The sequence below is a fragment of the Lathyrus oleraceus genome, chromosome 2 (genome assembly GCF_024323335.1).
Source record: "Lathyrus oleraceus cultivar Zhongwan6 chromosome 2, CAAS_Psat_ZW6_1.0, whole genome shotgun sequence".
Taxonomy (NCBI): Eukaryota; Viridiplantae; Streptophyta; class Magnoliopsida; order Fabales; family Fabaceae; genus Lathyrus; species Lathyrus oleraceus.
This window is the reverse complement of record NC_066580.1, coordinates 428,584,860-428,607,469: the sequence shown is the minus strand read 5'-3', so window position 1 is coordinate 428,607,469 and position 22,610 is coordinate 428,584,860.

Sequence of the window (22,610 nt, the reverse complement as noted above, 5' to 3'; positions counted from 1 at the left end):
TTTGATATTTTAGTTCAATTAGGTTATTTTTGTTCATTTTTAATTGATTAAAAATAGTTTCTGACTTTTAAAAATGCTGAAATTTTTTGTCAAACTTTGTTTGACCTTATTGAACTTAGGATAAATCACTTAGACCTTTCAAGGTTGATTTGAAGTGATTTTGAAGTTTGACCTTTCTTTTATTTTTTAATTCAAGTTTATTTTAATATTAAAAATGCCAAAAATATTTTGCTTATTGTTTGACCTCCAATCTTCATCTTATTTCTGATTTCTCATTGTTTGACTTTGACTTTCAATGTCATTTGGTCAACACATATGGATTGGTACATTTGATTTCACCTTATGCACTTTATTCTTTCCATTTTCCTTTTCCATTATTCATCTCTTTCTTCTTCTTCTTTTTCTTTTTTGATCAATGAGTTGAAGGTTGATAAGTTAGCATTGATTAGGGAGGCTTAATCTTCCTTGATTCAAATCTAATTCATCTTGATCAATTGATCAAATGAATGGCTTTGCATTAAGGATAGGTTGTTTCCTAAATTATGCAAAAGACTTAAACCAATACAAGATCAATTCTCTTCTTCTTTTTGGCACGACAAGTTGTTGGAACTTGGTTCACTAATCAAGACTTCTAACTTGTGTTGTTGCCTACATTATTATTGACCGACCTCAGATAGTTGTGACTTCTACATAAGTCCAATTACGATTGCTTAACATAGCGCTAAATTTGCCTTATGGCACACTAACTACTAACATTAATCATTAACCATTAACATTTACTTTTTGCACTTTACATTTATGCAATTTATCATTCTTGTACATATTATTCATTTGCTTTTTCCTTTGCTAATTGGAGCACATGTTTATGCTAATGTCATTTGCCTTTTGCTCACTTGAGCATATAATTGTGTATATATTATTGTGCTTGTGTTTTGTTTTGATTGTTGTGAACCAAATGCAAAGAATTGGACAAAATGGACTTAGATCTTAGGACTTTACCCAAGCTAATGGAGTTTGAAGAGAAACTAGGCCTTATGCCTTTAGAATGCTTAAATGTCAAAGAGCAACTAGGCCTCATGCCTTTAGAATGCTTAAAGCTTGAAGATGAACATTGAAAGGACCATATTCTAAACTCCCTCTTGTCCATTCTTTAATTGTTAATAGAATCTTTTGATGTGTGTGTCTTTGTGCTAGGGAGTCCAACTTTGAGCCAAATTGAAGAACCATTGCCATGATCATCCAAAGTGAGGGATCCAAGATGCATTGAGGGTCTTTCCAAGAGTTCATTTGATTGATTGCTTGAGTTTATGCTTATGTGTTTGCTTATTCCAAAGGATGGGAGCTACTTGGATCATCAATATGATCTCAAGAGAGGAACTCCATTTGTGGTTTTGTTTCTTGTCCCTTACCTCTTGTATTGCTTAGGACTTTAGCCATTCTTCTTCTTCCCTCCACTCTAACCCAAGCCAAAACTTTTGTGCAAACATCTAACACTTGTTTTCAACATTAGAAACCTAAGCCTTATGCTTTTGATTTTCAAACTCTCTTTTCATAATACTCATTTTGAATTGAACTTCTAAGTCAACTTTGACCATTTTTGCAAATACTTTTCATTGGTAAATATAACCCATTCAAATGCTTTTGTGGTTTCAATGGCCACTTTCTTAAATCACTTTTTCATAACCTTTAGCTATTAGGTTTGAGTTATCCTTGAGGTAGATGTAATACTCTCCCATATCCTTAGTGACGGACAATGAGTCTTCCATGCTTATTATAGGGTTAACCCCTCACTAGCATGTTGAAGCTATCCTCATATGGTGGATTTGTGGTTTTAGGATTGAGTTTTCTCCCTTTGATAACAAAAGACCTTAAGGCTTTCGGACTAATCAATTCACCAACTTGTTTTGATATTTTTACCCCGAACTACGAGGTTTTAATCCTAATCTTTTTTAAGATGGTACGTAGGCAATGGGTTTATCCATCCAAACACAAAATGTAAATAACTTGTATATTCTCTTCTCATCCCCTCAATCATGTTTGCACAAACAAATTTTCCCAAAACAACAACCTTACCACAAGTATGAAAAGGGCTCCCTAGGAGTACTTAGGATGTTTTGGGTGCCTAACACCTTCCTATTGCATAACCAACCCCCTTACCCAGATCTCTGATTCTCTTTTACTAGTTTTTGATTTGATAAAACTTTTAGGTTTTTGTTCGCTTTCTAACCATTCCTTTGGATAAATAGAAGTGTGGTGGCGACTCGACTTGTATGATTTACCTTGGATTTAGTCAATATCTAATGGAAACGAATACCCCGCTACAGAAAAGTGGCGACTCTGCTGGGGAAACATTTGCCCAATGGGTTTTGCCAACTTTTCATATCTGTTGTATTATACTGTATTGTTTTGTGACATATTTTTTGTGCAATTTGGGATTATTGTATTGTATGTAATGATTGAATTGCTTGAATATTAATTCCTTGTGTGCTTGGTGATCTTTGTGAGATGAGTTCTATACCCGGACTCGAGTGCACTTAGGATAGGAGAATGGCATAGTCTTGTTGACTTGTGTGGAGTTATTCCTTAGCAAGTTGACTTGCAAGTCCATTCACTTGGTGGAGGTCATGTTGGGATAAATAATGTCACACAAGTAGTTGTGGTTAGACATTACTCTTTCCAATATAGACCTTAGAAGCCAAGGACCTTAGTTTACCAAGCCCATCTTGGCCTATTCTTAGGATGTAGTGTGAAAGTCGTTCAAGTGTAAGATTTGATACGATTGTTACGCGATACTACACTCATAAGAGTCTCTCTTGAGAATATTTTTGGAATACGAGTAGTCGTTTATCCGATAATATCCGAAAGATGGGATGATGACTATGGGAACCTCTTGTAGAACATGTTTGGCAGGTTTAAACCCTAGTACACTCCCTTTGGGTGGTTCTTAACCGAGACTCCATGCTCGTGACTCGCAACAAACCCTTGATTCGTGGTTGATCCGTTCATGTATCCTTAATATCAATGGAACTTGGGTGTTGATAAGGTGTAAACCATAATCCACCAAAATGGATGATTGATATTAAGGATGATACGATCCATCCCACGACCTTTGTTTGGTATGCTTTGCTTGATCCTTGAGTGTGATTGTTGCATTCATGCATCCATTTGCATCCATATCATCAATAATGAAGAAAATTTTCAAGGAACTTAAGAGGTCTATTTGCAAATTTTCAGACATGGAAAGACAAAGAAGGAATACAAAGAAGTACAGTTTCAGACAACCAGATTTGAAAGAGTTAAGGAATCTGACATCCTATGTACTAGATCCCTTGGGTTTCAAGGCTCGTTTTGAGAAGCTTCTTCCTCTTCTGACTACTCAGGTGGATGAAGGATTGATGAGTGTATTGGTGCAGTTTTATGATCCCTTGTATCGTTGCTTCACGTTTCCGGACTTCCAGCTTCTGCCTACACTTGAGGAGTATGCCTACCTTGTGGGTATACCTATTCTAGACCAGTTGCCGTTCAGTGGCTTGAAGAGTGTTCCTACTTCTCAAGAGATAGCAGACATGTTGTGCATAGACGAATCTCTTGTTGGTGCTCATATGACTACCAAAGGTGGAATTCAAGGTCTCCCTTCTGAGTTCCTCATTGCTCAAGCTGCTATGTATGGGAAAGCCATGAGTGAGGATGCCTTTGAAGCCATATTTGTACTTCTCATCTATGGGTTAGTGTTATTCCCCAACATCGACAAGTTTGTGGATGTGAACGCTATTAGGATTTTCTCTACTCTTAATCCCGTTCCGACTCTGTTGGGTGACACTTATTTCTCTTTGCATATGAGGAATGCAAAGGGTGGTGGTGTCGTTGTGTGATGTTTGCCTCTGTTGTATAAGTGGTTTATTTCTCACTTACCGCAAACAGTCGCCTTCAAGGAGAACAAAAAATGTCTACGGTGGTTCACGAGACTCATGTCTCTCACGAATGATGATATCTCTTGGTACAACCGTGTGTATGATGGTGTGCAGATTATCGACTCTTGTGGTGAATTCTCTAATGTACCTCTTCTTGGTACATGTGGTAGGATTAACTACAACCCTGTTTTGGCACGTCGTCAGCTTGGGTTCCCCCTAAAGGATAAACCTAATAACATTCATTTAGAAGGTGTGTTCTTTCAGGAGGGTAAAGATCCCCAAAACTTGAAGGGAAGAATGGTCCGCGCTTGGCGCAAGATTCATAGGAAATGAAGGAAAGAGTTGGGTCCTAAGAATTGTGTTGCTATATAGCCTTACACTGCTTGGGTTAGGAAGAGATCATCTGAGTATCTCATGCCTTACGAGTATCCAAGACCTACACCTTTGGTTATGGCTGGGCCTTCAACCCTCCCTGACCAAGGAGTAGAGGAGTTGAGAGACGAAGACCAATCACGTGCTTGGATCCGTGAAAGAGAGGAGTTGCTTCATCAGATCAAGGAGAAGGATGCTTTGATAGAATTCCTCGAACATCAGGTTATTGATGATCCTGATGATGCATGGACTTCTCTACTTCCTCAGTCTTCCAGGTTTTGGAAAAGGAAGTACGACCGACTCGCCAAGGAGAAGGCAGATATGGAGGCAGCCTACGAGAGGGAGGTGAAGAGACTTCGTGCATCCTATCTTCCTGTGTCCCGAGCTTTAGATGATTGTTTTTAGGGATCCATAGGATGATTATTTTCCTTTTCTCTTGTATATGGTTACCAATGCTGTACTTCTTTGGTGTAAAATATTTCCTAGATATTATGTTTCCATATAAAAGTGTTTAATATTTTCAAAATTTGCAAATAGAACCCTAAAATTCTTTTGAAATAAAAAAACAAATCATATGCACAAGCATTGCATGCATCATGTACATAAGCAGGTTTTGTTCCCGGCTTCTTGTCCTGTGGTCTAACTCTGTGTTCTTCATTTATTTTGAAGACAAGCTGACTCACCGGTACTACACCAGAGCCAACATTTCAAGACTGATGGATCATTTGGAACAAGAGAACCGCGAACTGAAAGAGGAAGTGGCCAGATTAAGTGCCTTGATGGAGTCATTCATGGCTGCCCAGAGCCAGTCTTCTCCGACACCTTCAACTCCTCCCCAGAGGACAGTCATCTCTGAGATTGTCTCCTCGACTGTGCCTGCAGCCAGTGCACACTTTGCTCCAACGGCCATGCCAGCCAGATTCCCGTGGGGGATGCCTCCCAATTTCATGCCCGAGGGTCCTGCTCCCACCTTTACTTCTATGCCAGCATCTAGCCCGGTCCTTGCTGTTCCTCCTCCTGTCGTGCATACTCTGCCCAGAGTAGACGATACCATCTATCATTCTGAGTCGTCTGAGGGCCTAGATGTCTATGAGAAGATGGACGCTATGAACGATCAAATTCTTGAGCTTCGCAAGGAGTTGAAAACTCTCAGAGAAAAGGATCTTTTCGACAAGTCTGCTGCCGAACTCTGCTTGGTTCCTAATGTGAAGATCTCTGTGAAATTCAAGGTCCCTGACCTTGAAAAATACAAGGGAAATACTTGCCCTCTCAGCCACCTGGTCATGTATGCTAGGAAAATGTCGACTCAGACCGACAATGACCAATTGCTCATCCACTACTTTCAGGACAGTCTGCCCGGTGTCGCACTGCGTTGGTACATGGGTTTAGACAGTGTGAACATCCGTTCCTTCAACGATCTTGGCGAGGCCTTCGTCAAGCAATACAAGTAAAATGTGGATATGGCTCCCGATAGGGATCAATTGAGGGCCATGTCCCAGAAGGACAAGGAAACATTCAAGGAATACGCCCAGAGGTGGCGAGAGGTAGTAGCACAGATCGTGCCCCCGCTAAAAGAGAAAGAGATGACTAAGATCTTCTTGAAGACCTTGAGTTCTTTTTATTACGAGCGGATGATTGCTAGCGCTCCTTCTGACTTCACCGAGATGGTGAATATGGGGATGCGTCTAGAAGAAGGGGATAGAGAAGGGCGTGTGACAAGAGAAGAAGGCTCTTCTGGCAAACGTTATGGAGCGTTTGTGAAAAATAAAGATGGAGAGGCACATGTTGTGACCTCCAATATGAAACCAAGAAGACCCTCTGCGAGGAGGAAGACCGTGCGTCCCGCCGGTAACCAACACCAGGTGGCTCATATAGCACCTGTCTTTAGAGATAATCAGTAGTACCAGTAACATAACAACAATCAGCAACCACATCCGCAATATCAACATCAACAGCACCGTCCGTAACAGCAGGCCTACCAGCCTCGAAACAGTAATCAAACTAGCACAAGTTACGAGAGGAAAAGGGTCACCTTCGATCCTATTCCGATGACGTATGCAGAGTTATATCCCTCTTTGATAGAGAGGAAGTTGATTACTCTGCGAGACCCACCGGCTATACCTACTAACCCCCAGTGGTGGTATAAGCCCGAATTACACTGTGTTTACCATTATGGTGCTCCCGACCACGACGTAGAAAATTGCTACCCTTTGAAGACCAAAGTTCAAGACCTTGTGAGGTGTGGCATTCTGTGTTTCGAGGATATAAGTCCTAACGTAAAGAAGAACCCATTTCCCGAGCATGGGAAATCTGTCAACATGGTCCAGGGCTGCCCTGGCAAGTACAAAGTCAAATATGTCAGTCATATTCGACAATCTCTGGTCGAGATGTATCATTTGCTATGTGATTATAGTCATTATGAGCATGACCACGATATATGCCGATTCTGTTCTGTTAATCAAAGAGGTTGTCGCCAGGTGCGTAAAGATGTTCAAGAAATGTTGGATGAAGGAGTTATTGAGATCCTTCAAAACAAAAATGTTGACGAAGATGCTGATGAGGTCAACGTAATTTCTCCAGTATTCCGGATCCCCGAGCCTGTTATCATCAAGTATGATGGTAGCAAGCAGAAGGTTTCTCCCGCATTAACCATCAAGCCAGCCGGACTGGTACCATACTCTTCTGAAAAGGCGGTCCCTTATCGCTACAATGCTGTCGCGGTAGAAAATGGGAGAGAGGTGTCCTTGCCATCCTCATTTGTTGTTAACATTGCCAATGTTAGTGGTTTGACCCGCAACGATCGTGTATTTTCAGCACCTTCAAAGCCTCAAGCTAATACTAATTCTGTTGAACGCCCGATTGGGAATGCTGTGAGCACTCCGAATCCGGCACTTGTTGTTAAGCCCTCCTCTACATTGAGAACTCCTTCTTTTGTTGGCCCAAGCGGCAATATGAAAGAAGATTGCGATGAGATGTTGAAGCTCATTAAAAGAAGCGAATACAATGTTGTAGACCAGCTTCTACAAATGCCATCCAAGATATCTGTATTATCATTGCTTTTGAATTCAGAACCACACCGAGAAGCTCTGCAGAAGGTGTTAGATGTGGCATATATGGATCACGATGTCACGATAGAACAATTCGATAGCATTGTTGCAAACATTACTGCTTATAACAACTTGAGTTTTTGTGACTCTAATCTCCCCGAGGAGGGAAGAGACCACAACTTGGCATTACATATATCTATGGGTTGCAAAGACGATTCCATGTCCAATGGGCTGGTGGACTCTGGGTCATCATTGAACGTATTGCCAAAATCCACTCTCGCTAAGTTGTCATATCAAGGGCCTCCCATGAGGAAGAGTGGAGTAGTTGTGAAGGCTTTCGATGGGTCTCGCAAAACTGTGATTGGGGAAGTTGATCTCCCAGTCAAGATCGGACCAAGTGATTTCCAGATTACCTTCCAGGTTATGGATATTCACCCATCGTATAGCTGCCTCCTAGGCAGACCATGGATTCACGAGGCAGGCGCCGTGACATCCACCCTACACCGGAAATTGAAATTTGTGAAGAATAAGAAGCTGGTGGTGGTAGGGGGAGAAAGGGCTCTCCTGGTTAGCCATTTGTCTTCCTTCTCATATATAGATGCTGAGGATGAAGTTGGAACTCCTTTCCAAGCCTTATCTATTGCTAAACCTACTGAGAAGAGAACTCCTTCATTTGCTTCCTACAAAGATGCAAAGTTGGCCATTGAGCGTGGTGCAACTGCTGGATTAGGGAAAATGATTGAGCTAGAAGATAACAAATCCCGGGCTGGCATAGGTTATTCATCTGGGGTTCCCAATATGTAAGGGTTGTTCAAGAGTGGAGGTTTCATCCACACTGGTCAAGACGAAGAGGTTGCTGCTGTTCTGGAAGAGGACGAAGAGGATTCTGGCAACTTCGTCATCCCTGGGGGGATCTGCAATAATTGGGTCGCTGTGGATATTCCAACAGTTATCCATAAGTCAAAGTAATGTTCATTGTGTTTAAAAACCCTCCTCCCATGCCAAAAGGAGGATTGATGACATTGTTGGCGCATAAATACAATGATATTTTCATCCAATAGATTCATGTTAAATGTTTGTTTTTCCAATTATTTTCCCTATTCACTTTTTGCATGAAATTGGTGATCACATAAAACCTAAAAATAGAATAAAATCAATATTTTCATCTACATAATGATTTGCCTTGTTTGAATTCTAAAGCTTTTCATATCCAAAATCATTATACAGGTTGATCAAACCCATTGAACATAATGACCCAACACCATCTCCCAACTTTGAATTCCCTGTATTTGAGGCGGAAGAAGATGATGTTGAAGAGATTCCAGACGAGATTACTCGTCTACTTGAGCATGAAGAGAAGATCATTCAGCCACATCTCGAGAATCTGGAAACAGTCAACTTGGGGTCTGAAGATTGTGTGCGTGAAGTGAAGATTGGGGCACTCTTGGAAGGAGCTGTTAAGAAGGGGTTGATTGAATTGCTACGAGAATACGTCGATGTCTTTTCCTGGTCATATGAAGACATGCCTGGTCTAGATACAGATATTGTGCAACATTTCCTACCTTTGAAACCTGAGTGCGTGCCTGTGGAGCAGAAGCTTAGAAGAACTCATCCTGATATGGCAGTGAAGATCAAAGAGGAAGTTCAGAAGCAAATTGATGCGGGGTTTTTGGTGACTTCTACATATCCTCAATGGGTGGCCAATATTGTGCCTGTGCCTAAAAAATATGGGAAAGTCCGGATGTGTGTGGACTATAGAGACTTGAATAAAGCTAGTCCGAAAGATGATTTTCCTCTACCACATATTGATATGTTGGTAGACAATACAGCTAAATTCAATGTCTTCTCATTTATGGATGGATTTTCCGGATATAATCAGATCAAGATGGCACCCGAGGATATGGAGAAGACAACATTCATCACACCTTGGGGAACATTCTATTATCAAGTGATGCCCTTCGGTTTGAAGAACGTCGGAGCCACGTATCAACGAGCTATAACCACCTTGTTTCATGATATGATGCACAAGGAAATCGAGGTATATGTTGACGATATGATCGCTAAGTCAGGAACGGAGGTTGAACATGTAGAGCACCTGTTGAAGCTTTTTCAGCGTTTGAGGAAGTACAAGCTCCGTCTGAATCCCAACAAGTGCACATTTGGAGTCCGTTCCGGTAAGTTATTGGGCTTTATTGTTAGTGAAAGAGGTATTGAGGTTGATCCTGCAAAGGTCAAAGCAATACAAGAGATGCCTGTGCCCAAAACTGAGAAGCAAGTCTGAGGTTTTCTTGGCCGCTTGAATTATATTTCCAGATTCATATCCCACATGACCGCCACATGTGCGCCGATATTCAAGCTCCTCCAAAAAGATCAGTCCCATGATTGGACCGAGGATTGCCAGAAAGCTTTCGAAAGTTTAAAGAGTATCTGTCTGAGCCTCCGATTCTGTCTCTGCCCATGGATGGAAGACCATTGATTATGTATCTGACTGTTCTTGAGGACTCAATGGGGTGTGTCCTTGGTCAGTAAGACGAATCAGGAAAGAAAGAATATGCTATTTACTACCTGAGCACCGATTGTGAGTCTCAATATTCAATGCTTGAGAAAATATGTTGTGCTTTGGCTTGGGCTGCCAAGCGCCTACGCCAGTATATGTTAAATCATACGACGTGGTTGATATCCAGAATGGATCCAATCAAGTATATCTTCGAGAAGCCTGCTTTAACAGGGAGGATTTCCCGTTGGCAGATGTTGTTATTTGAGTATGATATTGAGTATCGAGCTCAGAAGGCTATTAAAGGTAGTATCTTGGCTGACCACTTGGCACATCAGCCGATTGAGGATTATCAGTCAGTTCAGTATGACTTCCCAGATGAGGAGATTTTGTATTTGAAAATGAAATATTGCGATGAGCCTACACTCGATGAAGGGCTAGAGCCTGGTTCCAGATGGAGTATAGTGTTTGATGGCGCTGTAAATCAATATGGAAATGGTATTGGGGCAGTGATTGTTACTCCTCAGGGCACACATATTCCTTTTACAGCAAGGCTAACTTTCAAATGCACGAATAATATGGCTGAGTATGAGGCCTGTATCATGGGATTGGAGGAGTGCATTGATCTAAGCATCAAGCACCTTGATGTTTATGGTGATTCGGCCCTCGTTGTTAATCAGATTAAGGGTGAATGAGAAACAAATCATCCTGGCCTCATTCCATATAGGGATTATGCGAGGAGGATTTCAACATTCTTTACTGAGGTTGACTTCCATCATATTCCTCGAGATGAGAATCGGATGGCAGATGCTCTTGCTACACTTGCTTCTATGATTGTGGTAAGACTTTGGAATGAAGTTCCCAATATCACTGTGACGCGCTTGGACAGACCAACTCATGCATTTGTAGTAGAAGAAGTAGAAGATGATAAGCCATGGTATTATGATATCAAGTGTTTCCTTCAGAACCAGTCTTACCCGCCTGGGGCATCTGTGAAAGACAGGAAGACTCTGAGGAGATTATCAGGAAGTTTCTACCTCAATGGTGATGTGCTTTATAAGAGAAATTTTGACATGGTTCTGCTCAGATGCGTGGATAGACACGAAGCAGACCTGTTGATGATTGAGGTCCATGAGGGTTCATTTGGTACTCATTCCAATGGACATGCCATGGCTAGAAAGATGTTGAGAGCAAGCTACTATTGGCTGACAATGGAGTCTGACTGCTGCAAATATGTGAAGAAATGCCATAAGTGTCAGATTTATGCAGATAAGATTCATATTCCTCCGACACTTTTGAATGTGATTTCATCACCATGGCCTTTCTCTATGTGGGGAATCGACATGATTGGCATGATAGAGCCGAAAGCGTCTAATGGACACAGATTTATTCTCGTAGCAATTGATTACTTCACCAAGTGGGTTGAAACGGCATCATATGCAAATGTGACCAGGCAGGTGGTTGTGAAGTTTATCAAGAACCGACTCATATGCCGTTATGGTGTGCCAGATAAGATTATTACTGATAATGGATCTAACCTGAACAACAAAATGATGAAAGAACTGTATAGTGAATTCAAGATTGCGCATCATAACTCTTCTCCCTATAGACCCAAGATGAATGAGGCTATTGAAGCTGCTAATAAGAATATCAAGAAAATTATCCAAAAGATTGTTGTCACATACAAAGATTGGCATGAGATGCTGCCATTTGCTTTACACGGATATCGCACATCTGTCCGCACTTCAACAGGGGCAACCCCTTTCTCTCTTGTTTATGGCATGGAGGTTGTACTCCCAGTAGAGGTGGAGATCCCATCAATGAGAGTCTTGATGGAAGCCAAGTTGACTGATGCTGAATGGGTTCAGAGTCGTTATGACCAGCTGAATTTGATAGAGGAAAAGAGATTGAATGCCATGTACCATTATCAACTATATCAGCAAAGGATGAAGAAAGCTTTTGATAGAAGGTCAAGCCCCGTATGTTCCGAGAAGGTGACCTTGTGCTCAAGAAAGTCTTGTCTTTCGCGCCCGATTCCAGGGGCAAGTGGAGTCCAAACTATGAAGGTCCATATGTTGTTAAAAGAGCCTTTTCAGGCGATGCTTTGATACTTACAACTATCGATGGGGAGGATTTCACTCGTCCTGTGGATTCAGATGCAGTCAAGAAATACTTTGCCTAAAAATAAAAACAGAATAGCTCGCTAAGTTGAAAACCCAAAAGGGCGGCTTAGGCAAAAATGAGCGTCTCGGTGGATTGAAAACCCGAAAGAGCGATCCAGGCAAAAGTTAGAGACATAAAAAATGAATATATATATATATATATCCCGCTAGATTGAGTACCTCATCCTGGGGCAATCTAGGCAAAAAATAGGGATTTGGCAAGTAACTGCATCCTGATAAGACTTTGTTCTACAACTGTCATCCGTCAGAGATTCTTGCTCATTCGTCATCAACCAAAGCTACAAATACATCGGATTCAGAATTGATGGAGAAATGGTCATTATGTTCAATGTAGCCCTTTTCCAATATATATCACCAATTTCAAATTTGTAAAGATCTATGGAGTCTTGCCATTTGCAGACTATCATTCCATCAAATAAATTTGAGCCTTTTGTCCAATTATTTGCACTCTTATTTGTTTCTATTTGTAGCGGGGTATTCGTTACCATTAGAGATATTGACTAAATCCAAGGTAAATCATACAAGTCGAGTCTCCACCGCACTTCTATTTATCCAAAGGAATGGTTAGAAAGCGAACAAAAACCTAAAAGTTTTATCGAATCAAAAACTAGTAAAAATGTCAGAGATCTGGGTAAGGGGGTTGGTTATGCAATGGGAAGGTGTTAGGCACCCAAAGCATCCTAGGTACTCCTGGGGAGCCCTTTTCACATTTGTTGCAAAGGTTGTTGTTTTTTTATTTTGAAAATTTATTTGTGCAAACATGATTGAAGGGATGAGAAAAGCGTGTATGTTTATCTAATGTACTACTTACTAAAAGAAGGGTCAAACGAAAATGACTCGCACGGACGTCGCATCCAGTACATACGTATCTCATCTGAATCTGAGAATCAGAGTCTTTGTAGCTCGGCTACCTATGGGTTAAAGAGGAGTGTGCTCGCTAAGACATCGCGTTTTATGCCTACGTATCTCATCTGGGATGAAAATCAGAGCAAAACGTAGTTCGACCACCTATGGGGTAAGGGTTGTGTTTTGGGGTGAACGGCGTTATTACGCAATCTATCGGATGCTCGACCTTTGGAGACTTACTCGCCTGTAGTAGAAGGAGATAACATGTTCTTAGGAGAAGAAAAATCAATGAGTTTGGGGTGTTTAGGGATGCTCATGCAAAAAGGCAGTCCTAGATGAAGGAACCGCGCTACCTTAACTGACATGCCACGAGAGGCTATACGAAACCTAAGAAATCGATAACATGCGGGAAAAGTAAAGGGATCGAGAGATCTACCGTACAAATAAAGATTCGAAGTAACAACAATTAGATAAATAAGAAACCCAAAGACTCTTCCAAGATAAACACCATCAAAGAAAGCGAGTCAGTACAGGTAATCGGAATAGACCTCCAGGTGGTATCCCACAAATAAAGTGGAACACCAGGCAAGCCATCTCTGCCAGAGTCATATGAGCCCTCACAAAACAAAACTCAACAAACAGGTTAGAGAAACAAGATAGGGTAATCAAGAGTTGCCCCCAAATCAAAATGTAACCACATGAATTATGCCATTAAAATTCACAAAAAGCAACCAAGGGTAGGAGGCCTAAACCTCTTGTCAAACACATGCATCAAAAGGGTATCAAATTCACCCATAATATCTCATACATTCAGAGCATTCAAATTAAAAGCATAAAGTAATGGGAATAAGGCAAACCTGACTAGAGAGATCGAATGAAATTGAATTGCCCGGTTGGGTTTGCAAAGCAATCTGAGGGTTTATATGAGAGGGAATTAGTTCTTTGCCGATGAGTTCCTTTCAGTCTCTGGAGGTTGCTCTGAACTCTGTTAGCTCTTCTCTCACTATCTTTTTCCCTGCCAGGGTAATAGGAATAGAATTGCCTTTTGTTTCACTGAAACTCTGAATTTATAACCTTATTTTTGTGGACCTGTGGGCTCAAATGAGAGAGGCCCAAGTCCAAAATTTTCTGTTATATTTTATTTATTTATTTATTTATTTATTTATTCGTTTTTCGTTTTTTTTAAACACGTGGGCTTCGCCTAGCGAGCATGACAGTTCAAGAAATTCCTCTGAGCGTAGATGATTCTGGTGGCTTTTCTTGGGACTCGCTAGGCGATCCGTTCTGCTCGCCTAGCGAGCATGACAGCTCATGAACAAACTTTTGCTCCTTCACGATTAACGTTTTGACTGACGAATAGACCCCATTTGAACTTGTTGGAAGTATCTCAAGCCATTCCCTTGTGTTGATTGATCATCTAAGTAGAACCCACAAAGTTTCTTGGATGATACTCAAGCTTCAAACAAAAGATGTTAGTGACACATTTTTGTGCTTTTGGTTAGTAAACAAAAGTAAGAGAAATAATGATGTATAATTCAAGCATGCTTGGTGATCTCAAACCAATCACAAGGAGTCCCACCCAAAGGCAAAGGGAACTAAGATGCTAAAGATCCTTGAGGCAATGCAAATGCAATGTTATGATGCCATGAGGGATCTTAGGGACAAAATTGGGGTCTTACAGATGCCCCTATTTAAGGTCATTCTAGCCGGAGAAGTGAAGGTTAAAATTTTCGTCTCGACGGGGTAGAATGGGCTTAAATAATAACAAAGAGACGAATTTTGGTCCCTAAGAGACCTCATGATGCAAATGTAGGTATGAAAAATGGTAGCACTCTGTGGAGATATGTGTCCACAAAAGCAAAGAAATCAGAAGCTACTGATAATCCATATGAGCAATTCACTCCATGGGACCAAGACCCTGGGGACTCTCCTGGGGATAGAAAAGGGATAAAAATGCGCGAGCAGGTCACGACTCAAAGCGTGGGGAACAGAATTCCAAAGGGAAAAGATCCAATGGAAAGACTCGAGCTGACTCGAAGATGCATGTATTGGGGAATATGCCAATACAGCAAAAAACTATCCACAACGGATACTTCGGATAAAATCCGGATGAAAACAATCCACTAAGGGACTTCGCTGGGGATGTCCACAAGGATATTCCTGGGGAAGCAGCGGGATGAGGTATTACCGGTTACTGGGTAATAAGCTCAAGGAGACATGTGATCTGAACGCCAGGTATGAGGGTGAGAGATATAACATGCTCAGGAATAGATGAATATACAAGACCGGTATAAGGGTGAGAGATATCAAAACTTCAAAACGTCTGAGGAAAACCTAAAAGGTATACTTCAACTCAGGGATTCTGACTCCACAGGGGACAAAAAGTCATAATAGGGAGCAGAGAGGAAGGAACACCAGGGATACCGGTTACTGGGCATATAATAGGTGACCAACCAAGGCGTGAATTGAGGAATATTCCCAAAACACTCATCATCCAAAAGAGGGCTAAAAGCAAACTCGATTACAGGATGGATATTCGACTCCACAAAGGGGATACGAATCTTACTCAACTGGGGAAGAACAAAAGGCTTCAGACCCGAGAGTGCATGAGATATACTATCTATTACCGTCAGAATGTAGATAATATACTCGCATGAACGATTATCCACAACCGGTTACTGAGTTAATAAAGGATAAATCGACCGAAAAGAAAAGGCATCGGGATACCGAAACTAGGTATATAATGATGACCAATTCAGGGGAGAAACAATCATTACCAACAACAACAAGGTAGACGAGAGATGACCCGCTGGGGATAAATTGCGTAATCAGGGCAATTATCCAAGCAGATGAAGGGATATCATCACCGAATACTGGATGAAGATAACTGTCACCAATTAAAGATGAGCAAAAATAGTTACTCTGCAAAAAGGGAAGAAATAGGGTTTACAACTACCGGTATGAGGGTAGAGAAACACAGACTCCGCCGGGGATAATAATTACTAATTATTGAGAAATTATTCATTTACCATGGGGAAACAGGAAAAGAGTCTCAAGAGACCGATCTAGGATCAAACTAGATAGGCACACCAAATCAAGACTTGTCCCGGTGAGGATATAACTCAATGGGAAAAACCATCCCAATATATGTGTCGGGAAGGAACAAAAACAATCGACATCCACGAGGATATAACCCGGTGGGAAATATGGAAGAAATGATAGACGCTTTCTGCCTATGGAGCTGACTCTATATGGAGAGATCAGACACACACATCTGCTTGGGGAAATATATCACCAAATAGCAGGAGACAGTAAACAACGATATATGGCAAAGAATGCAACATCAATATCTGAATGTTATAATTATGCATGAATATGCGTGGTTTATGTATGATGTATGCTGACAGACATACATATCTAACACAACCAGGTCCAGGAATCAACCACCCGGTACTACATCTCAAGAGAGAAAGCCAAGTTCACCGGGGAGTATCCAATCTGCTGGGGATCAGAGATACCAGGAAGCAAAGAACTCTGCAAGGGATGAATCATCAATCATTCCAGCCGGGGACAAGAGTTATCACAGAAAAGGTCCACCATACCAACAACTCTACTGGGGAATCTATCCGAGGAGATAAAGGATTTATCGGGATCAACCACCAAATACCGCTCTTGCCCAAAGAGATCCAAGCTGCTGAGGAAGAAAGATTGCTACTCTGCTGAAGGGAAGAGAGGTGACTCTCAACAAGCAATCCACTTGGTAGGATAAACCACAAGGGGTTCCAGAGGGAGGAGATACAGTCATGCCAGGAATATGGACAAAAATCTTACCCTGTTGGGGATCGTACCACCCTTGGGAGAGCACTGAGGATCTCCTAAGTATCCTTTCGTCATTGTGAATGTTCACTTTGTTTAAAAACAAATTATAAAAAATTTGATTGTTGAAAACAATGATATTTTCTTAATCAAAACATGCAAAACATTTGTTGAATAGAAACAGATAAGAGTGCCAATAATTGGATAAAAGGCTCAAATTTATTTGATAGAATGGTAGTCTGCGAATGGCAAGACTCCATGGATCTTTACAAATTTGAAATTGGTGATATATATCGGAAAAGGGCTACATTGAACATAATGACCATTTCTCCACCAATTCTGAATCCGGTGTATTTGAAGCTTTGGTTGATAATGAGCAAGAATCTCTGAAGGACGATAATTGTAGAACAAAGTCTTGTCAGGATGCAGTTACTTGCCAAATCCCTAATTTTTGCCTAGATTGCCCCGGGATGAGGTACTCAATCTAGCGGGATACCTATATTCATTTTTCATGTCTCTAACTTTTGCTTGGACCGCCCTTTCGAGTTTTCAATCCACCGAGACGCTCATTTTTGCCTAAGCCGCCCTTTCGGGTCTTCAACTTAGCGAGCTATTCTGTTTTTATTTTTAGGTGAAGTATTTCTTGACTGCATCTGAATTCACAGGACGAGTGAAATCCTCCTCATCCATAGTTGTAAGTATCAAAGCACCGCCTGAAAAGGCTTTCTTAACAACATATGGACCTTCATAGTTTGGGGTCCACTTGCCCCTAGAATCGGGCGTGAAAGACAAGACTTTCTTGAGCACAAGGTCACCTTCTCGGAACACACGAGGCTTGACCTTCTTATCAAAAGCTTTCTTCATTCTCTGCTGATATAACTGACCGTGGCACATGGCAGTCAATTTCTTCTCTTCAATCAAATTCAGTTGGTCATAACGATTCTGAACCCATTCAGCATCAGTCAACTCGGCTTCCATCAAGACTCTCATTGATGGGATTTCCACCTCTACTGGGAGTACAGCCTCCGATCTTGACTTAGCGATCATATCGTCGACATATACCTCAATCTCCTTGTGCATCATATCATGAAACAAGGTAGTCATAGCTCGTTGATACGTGGCTCCGGCATTCTTCAAACCGAAGGGCATCACTCGATAACAGAATGTTCCCCAAGGTGTGATGAATGTTGTCTTCTCCATATCCTCGGGTGCCATTTTAATCTAATTATATCCGGAAAATCCATCCATAAACGAGAAGACATTAAATTTAGCTATATTATCTACCAACATATCAATATGTGGTAGAGGGAAATCATCTTTCGGACTAGCTTTATTCAAGTCTCTATAGTCCACACACATCCAGACTTTTCCATCTTTCTTAGGCACGGGCACAATATTGGTCACCCATTGAGGATATGTAGAAGTCACCAGAAACCCTGCATCAATTTGCTTCTGAACTTCCTCTTTGATCTTCACTGCCATATCAGGATGAGTTCTTCTGAGTTTCTGCCTCACAGGCACGCACTCAGGCTTTAATGATAGGAAATGTTGCACAATATCAGTATCTAGACCGGGCATGTCTTCATATGACCAGGAAAAGACGTCAACATATTCTCGTAGCAACTTAATCAACCCCTTCTTAACAAATTCTTCCAGAAGTGCCCCAATCTTTACCTCTCGCACACAATCTTCAGACCCCAAGTTGACTGTTTCTAGATTCTCAAGATGCGGCTGAATGATCTTCTCTTCATGCTCAAGTAGCCGGGTGATCTCATCAGGAATCTCTTCAACCTCATCTTCCTCTGCCTCAAATATAGGAAATTCAAAATTGGGAGATGGTGTTGGGTCATTATGTTCAATGGGTTTAGAAATCAACCTGCATAATGATTTTTGGATATGAAAAGCTTTAGAATTCAAACAAGGCAAATCATTATGCAGATGAGAAGGTTGATTTTATTTTATTTTTTAGGGTTTTATGTGATCACCAATTTCATGCAAAAAGCAAAAAGGGAAAATAATTGGAAAAACAAACATTTAACATGAATTTATTGAATGAAAATATCATTGTATTTATGTTGCCAACAATGTTATCACTCCTCCTTTTGGCATGGGAGAAGGGTTTTTAAACAAAGTGATCATTACTTTGACTTATGGACAACTGTTGGAATATCCACAACGACCCAATTGTTGCAGACCCCTCTAGGGATGATGAAATTGCCAGAATCCTCTGCATCTTCTTCTAAAACGGCATCAGCCTCCTCATCTAGACCAGTGTGGATGAAACCTCCACTCTTGAATAACCCTTTCTTGTTGAAAGTACCAGAAGAAAAACCTATGCCAGCCCGGGACTCGTTGTCTTCTGACTCAATCATTTTTCCTAAACCAGTGGTTGCACCACGCTCAATGGCCAACTTTGCATCTTTGTAGGAAGCAAATGAAGGAGTTCTCTTCTCAATAGGCTCAGCAATAGACAACGCTTGGAAAGGAGTTCCAACTTCAACCTCAGCATCTATATAAGAGAAGGAAGACAAATGGCTAACCAGGAGAGCCCTTTCCCCCCTACCACCACCAGCTTCTTGTTTTTCACGAATTTCAATTTCTGGTGTAGGGTGGATGTCACGGCGCCTGCCTCGTGAATCCATGGTCTACCTAAGAGACAACTATACGATGGGTGAATGTCCATAACCTGGAAGGTAATCTGGAAATCACTTGGTCCGATCTTGATTGGGAGATCAACTTCCCCAATCACAGTTTTGCGAGACCCATCGAAAGCCTTCACAACTACTCCACTCTGCCTCATGGGAGGCCCTTGATATGATAGTTTTGAGAGAGTGGACTTTGGCAATACGTTCAATGATGACCCAGTGTCCACTAGTACGTTGGACATGGCGTCGTCTCTACAACCCATAGATATATGTAATGCCAAGTTGTGGTCTCTTCCCTCCTCAAGGAGATCAGAGTCACAAAAGCTCAGGTTGTTACAAGCAGTAATGTTTGCAACAATGCTATCGAATTGTTCTATCGTGACATCATGATCTACATATGCCACATCCAACACCTTCTGCAGAGCCTCTCGGTGTGGTTCTGAATTTAAGAGTAAGGATAACACAAATATTTTGGATGGCGTTTGTAGAAGCTGGTCTACAACATTGTACTCGCTCCTTTTGATGAGTCTCAGCATCTCATCACAGTCTTCTTTCACATTGCCACTCGGGCCAACAGAAGTAGGAGTTTTCAGTACGGAGGAGGGCTTAATAGCAAGTGCCGGATTCGGAGAATTCACAACGTTCCCGATCGGGCGTTCAACAAAATCAGCATTAATTTGAGGCTTCGGCGATGCTGAAAATACACGGCCACTACGGGTCAAACCGCTAACATCGGCAATATTCACAACAGAAGAAGAGGGCAAGGACACCTCTTTCCCATTCTCTACTGCTACGGCGTTGTAGCGATAGGGAACTGCCTTTTCAGAGGAGTAAGGCACAGGACCAGCAGGCTTAATGATCAGAGCGGGAGAAGCCTTTTGCTTGCTACCATTGTACTTGATGATAACAGGCTCAGGTATCCGGAACACTGGGGAGATCACATTGACCTCAGGCTCATTTTCATCAACATTCCTGTTTTGAAGGATCTCAATGACTCCTTTGTCCAGCATTTCCTGAACATCCTTGCGCACCTGGCAACAACCCAAACGGTTAACAGAGCAGACTCGACATCTATCATGGTCATGCTCATAATGACTGTAGTCACACAGCAAACGGTGCAACGCGACCAGAGACTGTCGGATATGACTGACATACTTGACCTTGTATTTTCCAGGGCAACCCTGGACCATGTTGACAGATTTCCCATGTTCGGGCAATGGGTTCTTCTTCACATTAGGGCCTACATCCTCAAAACATAGAATACCACACCTCACCAGGTCTTGAACCTTGGTCTTCAAAGGGTAACAATTCTCTACGTCGTGGCCGGAAGCACCAGAATGGTAAACACAATGTAACTCAGGCTTATACCACCACTGGGGGTTAGCAGGTATAGTCGGTGGGTCTCTCCGAGTAATCATCTTCCTTTCTATCAAAGAGGGATATAACTCTGCGTACGTCATAGGAATAGGATAGAAGGTGACCCTTTTTCTCTCATAACTCGTGCTAGTTTGATTACTGTTTCGAGGCTGGTAGGCCTGCTGCTGCGGTCGGTGCTGTTGTTGCTGATATTGCGGATGTGGTTGCTGATTGTTGCTATGTTGCTGATACTGTTGATTATCTCTGAAAACAGGTGCTATATGAGCCACCTGGTGCTGGTTACTGGCGGGACGCACAGTCTTCCTCCTCACAGAGGGTCTTCTTGGTTTCTCATGGGAGATCACAGCATATGCCTCTCCATCTTTCTTCTTTGCAAACGCCCCATAACGTTTGGCAGAAGAGCCTTCTTCTCTGGTTAACCGTCCTTCACGGACCCCTTCTTATAGACGCATCCCCATATTTACCATCTCGGTGAAGTCAGAAGGAGCGCTAGCAATCATCCGCTCATAATAAAAGGAACTTAAAGTCTTCAAAAAGATCTTAGTCATCTCTTTCTCTTCTAGCGGAGGCACGATCTGTGCTGCCACCTCTCGCCACCTCTGGGCGTACTCAAATGTTTCTTTATCCTTCTGGGACATGGCTCTCAATTAATCTCTATCGGGAGCCATATCCATGTTGTACTTGTACTGCTTGACGAAGGCTTCGCCGAGATCATTGAAGGATCAGATGTTCGCGCTGTCTAAACCCATGTACCAACGCAAAGCGGCACCGGACAGACTGTCCTGAAAGTAGTGGATGAGTAGTTGGTCATTATCGGTTTGAGTCGACATCTTCCTGGCATACATGACCAGGTGGCTGAGAGGACAAGTATTTCCTTTGTACTTTTCAAAATCAGGGACCTTGAATTTCACAGGGATCTTCACATTTGGAACCAAGCAGAGTTCGGCAGCAGACTTGCCAAAAAGATCCTTCCCTCTGAGAGTTTTCAATTCCTTGCGAAGCTCAAGAAATTGATCGTTCATAGCATCCATCTTCTCATAAACATCTGGACCCTCAGACGGCTCAGAATGATAGATGGTGTCGTCTACCCCGGGCAAAGTATGCACGACAAGAGGAGGAACGACATGGACTGGGCTAGATGTCGGCAGAGAAGCAAATGTAGGAACAGGACCCTCAGGCATGAAATTGGGAGGCATCCCCCACGGGAACCCGATTGGCATGGCTGTTGGAACAAAGTGTGCACTGGCAACGGGCATAATAGATGAGACAATCTTGGAGATAACTGTCCTTTGGGGAGGAGTTGAAGGTGTCGGAGAAGACTGGCTCTGGGCAGCCATGAGTGACTCCATTAGGGCAGTCAATCTGGCCACTTCCTCTTTCAGCTCGCGGTTCTCTTGCTCTAAGTGATCCATCAGTCTTGAAATGTTGACTCTAGTGTAGTACCGGTGAGTCAGCTTGTCTTCAAAATAAATGAAGGACACAGAGTTAGACCACGGGGAAAGGGACCGGAAACAAAACTTGTTTATGAATATGATGCATGCAATGCTTGTGCATATGATTTGTTTTTTATTTCAAAGGAACTTTAGAGTTTTATTTGCAAATTCTGGAAATATTAAGCATTTTATCACATATGGAAATATCTCATCAAATAATATCAGGGAAAAGAAGTGTAGCATCGTCAATCATATACAAGAGAAAAGGAAAATAATCATCCTATGGATCCCTAGAAACAATCATCTAAAGCTCGGGACACAGGAAGATAAGATACGCGAAGCCTCTTCACCTCCCTCTCGTAGGCTGCCTCCATATCGGCCTTCTCTTTGGCGAGTCGATCATACCTCCTCTTCCAGAACTTAGAAGACTGAGGAAGTAGAGAAGTCCATACATCATCCGGGTCATCAATAACCTGATGCTCAAGA